The sequence below is a fragment of the Salvelinus alpinus genome, chromosome 1 (genome assembly GCF_045679555.1).
Source record: "Salvelinus alpinus chromosome 1, SLU_Salpinus.1, whole genome shotgun sequence".
Classification (NCBI taxonomy): domain Eukaryota; kingdom Metazoa; phylum Chordata; class Actinopteri; order Salmoniformes; family Salmonidae; genus Salvelinus; species Salvelinus alpinus.
Genome location: NC_092086.1, coordinates 58,599,290 through 58,613,596, shown reverse-complemented (window position 1 = coordinate 58,613,596; position 14,307 = coordinate 58,599,290). Strand labels below are relative to the sequence as shown.

Here is a 14,307-nt window from a genome sequence, read left to right as displayed (position 1 = left end):
ATTTCTGAAATTATTAGCCCAAGAAATGTTTTGTGTTATTACATACAGCTGGGAAGAACTTTTGGATATCAGAGCGGCGGTAACTCACCAGCATTATGACCAGGAATAAGACTTTCCCGAATTGGATCCTTTGTTTGTAGCCCTCAGGGCAATTGAACTGATCCAAGAGGCTGTTCCAAAACTCCGCCGGCGGAAAAGAGATACTCGGAGCTGACTTTTAGTTCGACTCAGGAGGCGCACACACCACCCACCGAATCTGAGTATATTACTCGCTAATGTTCAGTCTCTGGACTATAAAGTTGACGAGTTCAGGGCAAGGATTTCCTTCCAGAGAGACATCAGGGATTGTAACATACTCATGGCTCTCTTGGGATATACTCTCTGAGTCCGTTCAGCCAGTGGGTTCTCAATTTATCGCTCAGACAAGAATAAATATCTCTCCGGGAAGAAGAAGGGCAGGGGTGTATGTTTCATGATTAATTACTCATGGTGTGATTGTGATAACATACAGGAACTCAAGTCCTTTTGTATTCCCCCTCAAGCCGATACCACGACGGCCCTCAAATAACTTCACTGGACTTTATGCAAACTGGAAACCATACATGATGAGGGAACATTTATTGTAGCTGGGGATTTTAGCAAAGCAAATTTGAGGAAAACGTTACCGAAGTTCTATCAACACATTGCCTGTAGTGCCTGCGCTGCTAAAACACTCGACCACTGCTACTCCAACTTCCGGGATGCCTACAAGGCCCTCCCCCGTACTCCCTTCGGAAAATCTGATCATGACTCCATTTTGCTCCTCCCTTCCTATAGGCAGAAACTCAAAGAGGAAGTACCCGTGCTAAGGACTATTCAACGCTGGTCTGACCAATCAGAATCTGGAATATGTTCCAGGTAGCTTCCGAGAACAACATAGACGAATACACTGATACGGTGACTGGGATTATCATGAAGTGTATAGGAGATGTTGTACCCACTGTTGTACCCACTATTAAAACCTACCATAACCAGAAACCGCATTCCCGCAAGGTGATTGGGAATATGGCTGAATACAAACAGTGTAGTTATTCCTTCACCGGGCGCTGAAGACGTGGATGTCGATTAAGGCAGCCCCCGCACCTCTCTTATTCAGAGGGGTTGTGTTAAATGTGGAAGACACATTTCAGTTGAAGGCATTCAGTTGCACAACTGACTAGGTATCCCCCTTTCCCTATTTCTTCCGTAAAGCAATCAAACAGGCAAAACGTCAGTATAGAGACAAAGAGTCAACGGCTCCACAATTCAACGTCTCAGACACGAGACGTATGTGGCAGGGTCTACAGACAATCACGGACTACAAAGGGGAAACTAGCCACGTCGCGGACGTCTCGTTCCCAGACAAGCTAAACACCTTCTTCGCCCGCTTTGAGGATAACACAGTGCCACCGACGCGGCCCGCTACCAACGACTGTGGACTCTCCTTCTCCGTGGCCGACGTCAGTAAGACATTTAAGTGTGTTAACCCTCGCAAGGCTGCCGGCCCAGACGGCATCCCTAGCCGCGTCATCAGAGCATGCGCAGACCAGCTGGCTGGAGTGTTTACGGACATAGTCAGTCTCTCCCTATCCCAGTCGGTTGTCCCCACATACTTCAAGATGTCCACTATTGTTCCTCTACCCAAGAAAGCAAAGGTAACTTAACTAAATTACTATCGCCCCGTAGCAATCACTTCTGTCATCATGAAGTGATTTGAGAGACTAGTCAGGGATCATATCACCTCTACCTTACCTGACACCCTAGACCAGGGGTCAGGAACCTATGGCTCCCGAGCCAGGTGTGGCTCTTTTGATGATTGCATCTGGCTCGCAGATAAAACAAATTATTCTCACTTGTTTTAATCCATCCATCGATTTTTCACTGCTCATGTCCTGTTCAGGGCTGCAGGAGCAATTATCCATTATTTTAATTAAATGATACTGGCCTACGTTGGCCGTTGCTAGGTAAAACAGGTAAACGGCTCCTTTTGAATCAGTCTGCTCGGTCATTAGCTCAAAGCTAACCCTTCGACGAAGAAGATGGCGAAAAGAAAAAAAGATGACGAGTATCGTACATTTCAGGAATTCGCCTTTGTGGAGAGAGCAGGTTCTGCGGTGTGTCTAATTTGCAATGACAAAATTACATCGATGAAACGGTCGAATGTAAAGCGGCATTTCGACACGCGCCATGCTACCTTTGCATCAAAATACCCTGCGGGAGACAGCAGAAAGAAAGCGTGCCAAGAGCTACTGAGCAGGGTGCAAGCTAGCCAGCAGCAACTCTGCGTATGGACCCGGCAAGGTGACTATAATTCCGCTAGCTTTGCTGGATCTTTAGCAATAGTGAGGAACGGAAAACCATTCACAGATGGCGAGTATGCTAAAACGTTCATGCTGGATGTAGCCAATTAACTTTTTGATGATTTTCCGAACAAAGACAAGATAATTAAACGGATACAAGACATGCCTCTGTCGGCAAGAACTGTTCATGATCGTACCATCGTGATGGCAAACAAAGTGGAGGAAACGCAAGTGAAGGACATAAATGCAGCGCCGTTCTTTTCCCTGGCTTTGGATGAGTCAACAGACGTGAGCCATTTGTCGCAGTTCAGCGTGATTGCAAGATATGCTGTTGGTGACACACTGCGCGAAGAAAGTCTTGCAGTTCTGCCATTAAAAGGGTCCACAAGAGGTGATGATTTATTTAAGTCTTTCATGGAGTTTGCTCAAGAAAAAAATCTACCTATGGATAAACTTCTCTCAGTGTGTACTGATGGTGCTCCGTGTATGGTGGGGAATAAAAAAGGATTTGTGGCGCTTCTCCATGAACATGAAAATAGACCCATCCTAAGTTTCCATTGCATTCTACACCAGGAGGCACTTTGTGCTCAGATGTGTGACAGGCAGTTTGGGGAAGTGATGTCGCTGGTCATTCGTGTGATCAACTTTATTGTTGCTCGAGCCTTAAATGATCGCCAGTTTAAAACACTGCTGGATGAAGTTGGAAATAACTATCCTGGTCTGCTTTTGCACAGCAATGTGCGTTGGTTGTCAAGAGGGAAGGTGCTTAGCCGTTTTGTGGCTTGCCTGAAAGAAATCCGGACTTTCCTTGAAATGAAAGGCATCGAGCATCCTGAGCTAGCCGAAACTGAGTGGCTCCTCAAGTTTTACTATCTCGTAGATATGACTGAACATCTGAACCAGCTCAACGTGAAAATGCAAGGCATTGGAAATACAGTGTTATCCCTTCAACAAGCTGTGTTTGCTTTTGAAAACAAGCGAGAACTTTTCATCATGGATCTTGAAACAGGTCGTTTACTACATTTTGAAAAACTGAGCCAATTTAAAGATGCATGCACAGCAAGTGAGCCTATTCAAAACTTTGATCTCCACCAGCTAGCTCGCTGCACATCCAGTCTCCTACAGTCCTTCAAAGCACGCTTTGGAGAATTTCGTGAGCACACTCGTCTTTTTAAGTTCATCACCCTTCCAAACGAGTGTTCACTGAACACAGCCGACCTGAGTTACATTCCTGGTGTCTCCGTCAGAGATTTTGAAGCAGAAGTGGCTGACCTGAAGGCCTCAGACATGTGGGTGAATAAGTTCAAGTCACTGAATGAAGATTTGGAAAGAATCACACGACAGAAAGCGGAGTTGGCGAACAAGCACATGTGGACAGAAATGAAAAAACTTCAACCCGAAGACCAGCTGATTCTCAAAACTTGGAACGCGCTTCCTGTCACATACCACACACTGCAGCGTGTGAGTATTGCTGTATTGACCATGTTTGGATCTACGTATGCATGTGAGCAGTCATTCTCACATCTTAAAAACATCAAGTCCAACCTACGATCACGTTTAACGGATGAAAGCCTCAACGCTTGCATGAAGCTTAACCTCACCAAGTACCAACCAGACTACAAAGACATCAGCAAATCCATGCAGCACCAGAAGTCGCATTAATGGTGAGTATTATAACAACATTATTTAAGAATAAATTCAGAGGCTTATTATACTGACATTTAGTTGAATTCACTTTTAAAATATATTATATGGCTCTCACTGAAATTAATTTCAATTTTTTTTGCTTTCATGGCTCTCTTAGTCAAAAAGGTTCCCGACCCCTGCCCTAGACCCACTTCAATTTGCTTACCGCCCCAATAGGTCCATAGACGGTACATTCACCATCGCACTACACACTGCCCTATCCCATCTGGACAAGAGGAATACCTATGTAAGAATGCTGTTCATTGACTATAGCTCAGCATTCAACACCATAGTACCCTCCAAGCTCATCATTAAGCTCGAGGCCCTGGGTCTGAACCCCGCCCTGTGCAAATGGGTCCTGTACTTCCTGACGGGCTGCCCCCAGGTGGTGAAGGTAGGAAACAACACCTCCACTTTGCTGATCCTCAACACTGGGTTTCCAAAAGGATGCGTGCTCAGCCCCCTCCTGTACTCCCTGTTCACCCATGATTGCGTGGCCACGCACACCTCCCACTCAATCATCAAGTTTGCAGATCACATAACAGTAGCAGGCCTGATTACCAACAATTACGAGACAACCTACAGGGAGGAAGTGAAGGCCCTGGGAGTGTGGTGCCAGGAAAATAACCTCTCACGTAACGTCAACAGAACCAATGAGCTGATCACGGACTTCAGGAAACAGCAGAGGGAGAACGGGAGCATCCCCCCCCCCCCCCCCCCCGCACTGGCCACTTTAATAATGTTTACATATTTTGCATTACTCATCTCATATGTAAATACTATATTCTATCATATTCTACTGTATTTTAGTCTATGCCACTCTGACATTGCTCGTCCAAATATTTATATATTCTTAATTCCATTCCTTTACTTTAGATTGTGTGTATTGTTAGATATTACTTGTTAGATATTACTGCACTATTGGAACTAGAAACACAAGCATTTCGCAACACCTGCAATAACATCTGCTAAACACGTGAATGTGACATACAATTTTATTTGATTTGAAAGGTGTATTTAAACAGCTTATCTATAATAAGACCTTAACTAGGATATGAGCTATTATCTGGAATACAGTACAAATGTAAACGTGGTCAGTCAGATAAATTAAGCTAAATTGTTTACACCCAGTGCAGTTCACCAATTCTTTTTATTTGACTAGTTCCTGATAACAGTGCATGTTCAGTATTAGCAGTCAACAGTATTTGTCTCAGTGTGTTTGTAGAAATGGTACCTTTCTCCTCGTTGCTGTTTGACACATGACGATGATGTGTCACTAACAAGGTCTGAATTGTCTTAAAATGGGAACTCTCTTATCAAGTGTTATTTCCAGTTAGACATGTGGTTCTAATCTCTATCTCTATTCCTCTCTCTCTTTCTCTCTGATCAGACCCAGGCTTAATCTGTCTTTCAGTAGACTTATGCAGATCTTATACTTTTGTTACAGCCAATAAACATACAGATTATCAATTCATATTGGAAATGTTTAAACTCTGTCAGGATTACAGTTTTCAAATCTGCCATGGAATTGGTAAACTAAGTATGAACATTTCTCTCCAAAGTAATTCCAGGTAAATTGTAGTACTGTAGTACCAAAAAACAAAATCATACGCAGGTCTCCAACAATGTTTGGTCTGTAGTTTCTTCTGGTACCGCGCTTCCATTTGCATACCAGAAATCAGTGATGTCCTCCAGTGTCACTTTGGGTTGAGTCCACAGGTTGTCACACTCTATCCCTTTCTGCCTCCGCTGCTCCCTCCTCACCCTCTCCTTCACCCTCTCCCTCCGTTTATGGTCAGGTCCCATGGTGGAGCCGTTGGCGTACCAGAATTCCACCCTCTCCTCCACCGATGACATCTGGTCAACCCACAGGTTCTCCAGATCCACCCCTGACACCTTCTCTCCTCCTCTCCTCGCTCTCCTTTCCCTCTCTCTCTGGACTGACAAACGCACCGATAGGAAGACAGTGAGACCAAGGAAGACTGAAGCAGTCAATCCCAGAGCCCACAGAACGATGAAACAGACCAGTCTAGTAGAGCCAGGAGGCAATGATGGGGACCTTTCATCTGCCTCTCCACACTCAGGACGATAATGCACATTGTTTTCAGTTGTGTTGTTCAGCCTGTTGTCATGGCCTGAGATTGTGTGGTTGTGTCTGAGTGAATGAGTATGAATTTTCTTATTCAAATGTACTGTTGTGTTACGATTATTAGAGGTTGTGGTATTACTGTATGAAAGTGTGTTTGTGTAGTTGTCTGTGTTATGATCTGTAAGTGTGTTTGCATTGATATATGGAGTTGTGCTATTGTCAGCACGGGGGATTGAAACTGTGGCTGTGGTGTGGTCCTTAGACTGGCTTGTGTCGTCAGGTTGTGTTTTGTAGCTAGTAGCCCTGTAAGTCACGGTCATGTGCTCATACAAACCAGGACGTGTGACTGTGTACGTAGGTGAAACCGTCGTTGTTGTAGCGGCGCTGTTGGCCTTACTTTGTTTACCTCTGTTCAAACCTGTCACTCTACTAGTTGGGGTGATTGTGAAGAAGTCTCTCTTTGTTGTGTCGTAATCTCCTGAAGCAGTCTCTAGTCCTTGTGTAGCAGTGTGCTGGTCTGCTGCCCGTGACCTGTTTAAGTGTGGCTTCGCTAGCCTGGAGTCATTACTGGTGTCAGCAGCCCATGTCTCTATGGAATTTGGTGTGTTCAGTTCTCTGGCTATTTCAGTGTTGCTGCTGTCATGATACTCAGTCCCTTCCTCCCTGGGGAGAGTGATGGTGCTGGGGTGGTCAGTTGTGGGTGAGGCTGTGTGTCTGCTGAAGGGAAGAGTCTCATGGTGATTGTGACTCTCTGTTTCCTTCCTCAAGTCTCCTGCAGTTGTGTGCCTGTTGCTCTTCTGTACGGCTGTGGTGGCGTAAGCGGCAGTTCCTGTTCTGAGAATGCCTCTTCCTTGAGTCGTTCTGCCTGAGTTGTTGACAGCTGCTAAGCTAGGGCTTTTCTTCAATTGTGTTTTGAACGTACCACTAGTCCTACCAGGGTGGTTTTCAGTTGTGGAGAGTGGAAGCATCAGGGGGTCTGATGTTGGAGTGCTGATACTAAGGTCTAGAGCTGTTGTTGTGGTTTCTGTGGCGCTCGGTGAAGCCGCAATGGTGGAATGGAGGCCAAGAGTGGGGAAAAGGTGAGGAAGGCACAGGGCAAGGGAAATCAGAGTCCCTCTCATCATGTCTGTGTGTGAGAAAGAGGGGGACAGAGAAAGATATAAATAGTGGGAAAGAGAGAGTAATAGAGAGAGGGAGAGAGAAAGAAAATGAGAAATAAAGAGAGAGAGTGAAAACGAGAGAGAGACAGAGGCATCCTGCTAATCAGATTACTTTGTTTTGCTTGTAGTACTGTGGCACACTTTTGAAAACTCTCCCATTGCTTCCCATTGCCATTCAGTCTCATACCCAGTAAGTTGTCAGTTCTCAATGAAAAAGTTGTGCATCTAGCGATTTCATACAATTAGAGACCAATAACTCTGCTCAACATGGATAATAAAATATCTATGCAAATAAACAGAAAAGTACACATACCTAATTGTCAAGCTTTCTCTTCTCACTGCCTCTTCCCCTTTATCCGTGATTTCCTCTTCTGCGGCGCCACTCATCGTCGCACTCTGCTCTAACCACAAGCCTCCCACTCGAAGTTGACATGAGGAAATGGTCTGTTTGATTACCGTGGCAACAGAGCTAGAAGGTGCAAGTTGTGGTATGATGATGTGGTATGACATGGTCCCTCCTCCATCCTCCATTGCTCAGTCCCCTTAGACGGCAGTTTGGAATAAAAACATGAGTTACACCCCGCTTCCTGTTGACTCAATTCATCTCACAGGTTACAGATTCAAAGTGATAAGTGAACGTTTGGCGAGAAAAGTGACAGACAGGATTCAAGTCTGTAATTATCGTTCTGTTGCCATTGAGGTCAACAGTGATGTCAAACACTTTACTCATAATGTAAAGTGATTTAAACATAATGATTATTCATCATGCCTGCTTGACAAAAAAAGTATCCAGTGCAGATTAGGGGAATTTTTTTAACACCATCATGGTCTTCTGTAAAATGATTTTCCATAGATGATGAATTTATGAACATACGTGTACAGGATGTGTAAATTACATTTGTGGTAAACCGTGGGGTGTTGGGTTGAGCGTGCAGAGATTGACACAGAGTCCGCAAAAACAACTTTACTAACACAGAAAATAAACATAAAGAAAATCACTTAGGTTTGGCTCGGTCTTTCTTCTCTACTGTGGCTTGGTGTCGTCTCTCCCCGTTCTCTCTCGCGGTGTGCCACCGTGCTCCTTTTATTTGGTCTCCACGGCTGGTTGGTACTTTCCTCTAATTACCTCCACTTAGAGCTGTCCGTGTCGGGGTGCCCAGCTCCCGTATTCCCAGCAGAGGGAGCCAATGTCGCCTCACATACCTCCCCTCTATTACCATCCCCTGGGGTAGACCTCCTGGGATACCACCCCCCCCCCCCTTAGCCCTGACTGGGAGGGAGGCATGCTAAGGGCTAGGTTTGCATCCCTTTGTGTCCTTACCTCTTGACATCCACACAAGGGGGGCATGGTCAGTGGTCAGGGTGAACTTCCTCCCGAGGAGGTAATACTTGAGGGTGTCCAGTGCCCACTTCACGGCGAAGCACTCCTTCTCGACAATCAAGTATTTCTTCTCCCTCGGGAGGAGCTTCCTGCTGACATACATGATGGGGTGCTCCTCGCCTTCCTGCTCTTGGGACAAAACGGCCCCTACCCCTGTGTCAGACGTGTCTGTCTGGACCAGGAGGTTTTTTGAGAAGTGCGGGGTGACGAGTACCGGGTGCGAACATAGCACATCCTTCAGGGCCTGGAACGTCGCCTCTGTGTCCTCTGTCCATCGCACCGTCTGGGGTAGTCGTGCCTTTGTTAAGTCTGTGAGGGGAGAAGCTATTGCGGCAAAGTTAGGTACAAATCTACTGTAATACCCTGCTAACCCCAGGAATGACTTCACCTGACTCTTGGTTCAGGGGACCGGCCATCCCCTAATGGCAGTGAATTTTTTTTCTTGGGGTTTCACATTTCCCCTCTCGATCTGATAGCCCAGGTACTCCACCTCGGTGTAGCCCAGCTTGCACTTGTGGGGGTTCGCGGTCAGACCTGCATACCTTAGCGCATCCATCACGGCCTGTAACCTACAAAGATGTGACTCCCAACTGCCACTGGGCACAATTATGTCGTCCAGATAAGCAGCGGCGTACTCACTGTGCGGCCGCAGGACGCGGTCCATGAGTCACTGAAAGGTCGCTGGTGCCCCGTGGAGCCCGAAAGGCAGAACCCGGTAGTGGTATAGCCCCCCACCTGGGGTGGAGAAGGCAGTCTTCTCCCGAGAGGCCGCTGCCAGTGGCACCTGCCAGTACCCCTTTGTCAGGACCAAGCTGCTGACGTCTCTCGCCATCCCCAAGCGGTCGATCAGTTCGTCCACCCGGGGCATGGGGTAGGCATCGAACTTACTGACCTCGTTCAGGCCCCGGAAGTCATTACAGAAGCAGACGGTTCCGTCCGGTTTCGGAACCAGCACTATGGGGCTAGACCACTCACTGTGTGACTTCTCCAGTACCCCCATTTCTAGCATTGTCGCCACTTCCCGCTGGACCACCACCCTCCGGGCTTATAGTATCCGGTTTGGCCGTTTACGCACTTTTTCTCCTGGACGGGTGTGGATATGATGTTCCACGAGATCCGTGTGCCCCGGCACCTCGGAGAACCCCGGAGCTGTGATCTGGCACTCCGGGCAACAACGGCAGTAGTCCTCCACAACGCGCTTGACTCCGGGCCAGTGGAACCGGTTCCCGTGCCGCTCCCCGGTTTTCTCCATCCCCAGGTGTGCCCCAAGCAGGTGGGTGTGGCCAAGCTGCAACACAGTCCTGACATACTGGCTGGGTATGAGTAACAAATCTTTTGTCTCCCCATTATGCTTTACTACCTGATACAATAAATTATGCTTGATTGCGAAGTGGGGGTAGCGCCAATCACTTACCCCAGGTAACAGTACGCCATCCACTGCAATCACCTGGCACCTAGCGTTCTGGAGATTGGGGTCTTCTAACTGGGCCGTCCCGAACTGACCCATGAGGATTCCAGTGTCGGGAGGTCCGTCTAGGGCCTCCACCTCCATAAATGGGAGCCTGAGGTCTTCCTCGCACGGTGGCTTGCTTTCCGGAGCGGGGTCGTCTCCCTCCTCCGGGTCCGACTCGGGCCCAGTGGACACCTCTTGTGGCGGGGGTTGGGTTGCACAGGACACCGTCCTTTTCCCTTTTCTTCCTACCTCCTGTGCTCGCCTCCCCAGGTCCCTCCTCCACAGGGCCTGGAAGAGAGGGCAGTCTCGACCGAGGAGAATGGACACGGGTAGGTTAGGAACAGCTCCCACGTGCATCTGGCACTCCCCCTTGGGGTGGTTATCCTCACTGGCACCGTTGGGTACCTCTTTGTGGATGCGGATGCGCTGGTGGATGCGGATGGCATGGCCTCCTCCCAGCCGGGATAGCTCCACGCGAGGTGCCCCGGCTCACCGCACTCATAGCAGCAAATAGCACAAATTCTGACAAACTCCAAGCATTGATTATGCAAGAATGGGCTGCCATCAGTCAGGATGTGGCCCAGATGTTAATTGACAGCATGCCAGGGCGGATTGCAGAGGTCTTGAAAAAGAAGGGTCAACACTGCAAATATTGACACTTTGCATCAACTTAATGTAATTGTCAATAAAAGCCTGTGACACTTATGAAATGCTTGTAATTATACTTCAGTATTCCATAGCAACATCTGACAAAAATATCTAAAGACACTGAAGCAGTAAACTGTGTGAAAATTTATATTTGTGTCATTCTCAACTTTTGGCCACGACTGTACTACCCACCACTAAGACCTGTATGCTCTCGTTGGCTGGCCCTCACTACATATCCGTCGCCAAACCCACTGGCTCCAGGTCATCTATAAGTCTTTGCTAGGTAAAGCCCCACCTTATCTCAGCTCACTGGTCACCATAGCAACACCCACTTGTAGCACGCGCTCCAGCAGGTATATTTCACTGGTCATCCCCAAAGCCAACACTTCCTTTGGCCGCCTTTCCTTCCAGTTTTCTGCGGCCAATGACTGGAACAAATTGCAAAAATCTCTGAAGCTGGAGTCTTATATGTCCCTCTCTAACTTTTAAGCATCAGCTGTCTGAGCAGCTTACCGATGGCTAGGTATAGTGAATCTGTAAATAGCACACCCGACCACGTCATCCCCATAGTGTTACTTACCCTCTTGCTCTTTTGTACCCCAGTATCTCTAATTGCACATCATCATCTGCACATCTATCACTCCGGTATTAATGCTAAATTGTAATTATTTTCGCCTCTAGGGCCTATTTATTGCCTACCTCCCTACATTTGCACACACTACATATATTTTTCTAATTTTTTTCTATTTTTCTATTTTTCTTTTGTGTTATTGACAGTATGTTTGTTTATGTGTTACTCTGTGTTGTTGTTTTTGTCGCACTGCTTTGCTTTATCTTGGCCAGGTCGCAGTTGTAAATGAGAACTTGTTCTTAACTGGCCTACCTGGTTCGATAAACTAAAAAATGTAACCCATTTTAGACTAAGGTTGTAACGTAACAAAAAGTGAAGGGGTCTGAATACTTTCCTGAATGCACTGTATGTTTTAATTATTTGGGGTATAGGGGAGGGTCACTTTTGTTTTTCAAGTGTTCAGGGAGGGTTTAGTTAAAATATATTTTGCTGAAGACAGGGCCAACCATTTTCATTTCAGAGATCAGATTTTTTCCAGGTAACCCTTATTATAAATAACGTACACTTCCTAAGCACATGCAAAATCCTAGAGGAAAACCTGGTTCAGTTTGCTCTGCACCAGATACTGGGAGATTAATTCACCTTCATTAGGACAATAACCTAAAACACAAGGCTGGAGTTGCTTACCAAGAAGACAGTGAATGTTCCTGAGTGGCCGAGTCACAGTTTTGACTTAAATCTGCTTGACTATGGCAAGACCTGAAAATGATCAACAACCAATTTGAAAGAGCGTGAAGAATTTTGAAAAGAATAATGGGCAAATGTTGCACAATCAAGGTGTGAAAGCTCTTACAGACTTACCCAGAAAGACTCACAGCTGTAATCGCTGCCAAAGGTGATTCTAACATGTATTGACTGACTCAGTTGGTTAAATAATTATCTAATCAATATATATTAGTGTTTGATTTTTCTTTTTCTCCTCTTTGACATTACAGAGTATTTTGTGTAGATCATTGACAAAAAAAAACAATTAAATGTATATATCCCACTGTAACACAACAAAATGTGGAAAAAGTCAAGGGGAGTGAATACTTTTTGAAGGTATGTAAAAACATGTGAACATGGTTTCACATGTGAACAACTGACCTCATGTGTCTCATTTGTTTTGAAGTGAACATTTCAGCTCAACATGTGAAAATAGTTATTTCACATATGGCTTTTTGTAAGTGAATTAATTAAATTGTATGGGGGATTTAAGGTAAGTGGTGTGCTGTTCACCTAAAATGTGTAAAAACATGTTTTACTAATCTTTAATCAGTATGATTACATTTAACCTGATCACTTAGTACTGACTTTTCAGTACAAACCAACCGGGAATTTGAACTCACATTTGCGTTACGCTGATCTTTATGCTGCGCCACAAAGTCTGTAGCATTCTCAGAAGTCCCTGTGATGGAACTTTTTAAGTTTGTGCTTTTCTAATAACCAATGTATGTGTTCATGCAAGTGACTTATTGAACGAATCCTCACTATCAGTATCTGCAATTTGACAGTGACGCCAAGAACCTTGCTTTGAGAAAGGGATATCTCAGTGTCTCAGCTTAGAGAGAGAAGAAGCCTCTCGAGGTATTTGCCCTGTCACATGCATGACCCAGTATTGGTCAGTCACATGAAGGAAGCAAACATTTATTATGAATGATGAATAAGCTAAATCATGCAAATATAACTTGTCTGTATAGAAGAGAACTAACGGGGCTGCCCCGGGTAGAGCTTCTGATCAACATGTGTACTTGGTGCATTGAATTGGTTGGAACCTCTCCAGCGTGCTGATAAAAAAAAAAAACATTTAAAATTGACTGTGTCCCTGTGTAAGAAATTATTAATTTAAGATTGACTTAGAGTGTCCCTGTGTAGAATTGCCACGATATCCCCTACACATTCATTACCTATAATACATCTGCACTGATATTTTAGTTATAAATTCATCATTATTTTCTCAGCAATTTGAGGGTTTTCTATTTAAATGTTTCTCCTGAATCACTATGATAAATATAAAAATATATGTACTGTATATATTGAGTGTATTATACAAAAGCTGAGATTTACTTTTAAGTCTAAAGTGTAGGAATACAGGTGATATTAAAAATTGACACAGACATGGTGGTGCAGCAGGAAGATTGGCATGCCGTGAACCAAGTGGTCGTGAGTTCAAATCTCAGGTAATAACATGTTGAATAATAATTACTGTATAAATAAACATACACAATGCCAAACTGTGTAAAATATTTGAGTGGGAAACACTGCGGCTATTTTCTGATGTTTCGGAGACTTCCTAACAACTTTTTGTTTGCAGTGCATCATGCAAAAATGTGAATACGTGTGAAAATCCACATGAAATATTATCAGATGTTCCAAAACCACATGGTTTCACATGTGCATTTTTATGCAAAACATGGAAATGTAACTTTTGAAATCATGTGATTTTCTGTAAGTCTGTACTGTGCTGCAATACACACACGTACTGTAAGTAAGCATTGTTAGTCTACACTTGTTGTTTACAAGTACAATTTGATTTGACACACACACACACACACACACACACACACACACACACACACACACACACACACACACACACACACACACACACACACACACACACACACACACACACACACACACACACACACACCAGCTTAGCTTGACACATTGGTTGATGTGTGATTTCATTGTTTTGATGTAATTGTACCATTTGTCAGAATACCTGTGTTCTCCAGAAGACAACATCTACAATATCAGCCTGTCCTGCTTCAAAATCAGAGCTTTAGAAAGTGGAGCCCTTTTTAATCATTGGAAATATAACTCCCTGAGACTGTATTATTTACAGCAATTTACAAACACTGCACACCAACCTGTGGAACAATGTTTCTTGATGTAAAAAAAAATGAGGGAAGCAACTGTAATGTTCTGTGAATACCAGTAGGTGGCTGTAGAGGCACGA

At 45.0% G+C, this 14,307-nt stretch overlaps 1 long non-coding RNA gene across 1 annotated transcript; it reads right to left on the bottom strand.

Annotated features, from left to right (window-relative positions):
* Window positions 1-4,985: 4,985 nt before the first annotated feature.
* Window positions 4,986-7,776, bottom strand: LOC139547089 (uncharacterized). Its single transcript, XR_011669335.1, has 2 exons — window positions 7,567-7,776; window positions 4,986-7,219 (listed from the first exon to the last, which is right to left on the bottom strand). It is a non-coding gene; the product is annotated as an uncharacterized lncRNA (long non-coding RNA).
* Between the last annotated feature and the right edge of the window lie 6,531 nt (window positions 7,777-14,307).